This window comes from Penaeus monodon, chromosome 31, assembly GCF_015228065.2.
Source record: "Penaeus monodon isolate SGIC_2016 chromosome 31, NSTDA_Pmon_1, whole genome shotgun sequence".
NCBI classification, from domain to species: Eukaryota; Metazoa; Arthropoda; class Malacostraca; order Decapoda; family Penaeidae; genus Penaeus; species Penaeus monodon.
This window is the reverse complement of record NC_051416.1, coordinates 5,669,126-5,669,378: the sequence shown is the minus strand read 5'-3', so window position 1 is coordinate 5,669,378 and position 253 is coordinate 5,669,126.

The window sequence follows — 253 nt, the reverse complement described above, 5'->3', positions numbered from 1 at the left end:
TTGGTACTTGAGGGAATAACTGTGGTAATAAAATGGTAAGTAGAAGATGAAACAAAATTTGTAAAATAGACATCATAATAATTTCAAAAAAATCGATAAAAAGTTTAGTTAATGATTTCTAAAAATCCTGCGATATCCCAATGCTTTAGTATCTATCTAGTGATAGTGTGTATATGTAAATTTGTGGTTAATGCCGTTACTTGGTTAAAGCAGATAAACAATCATTAAACAACGGTGAAGCTCAAATTGAATG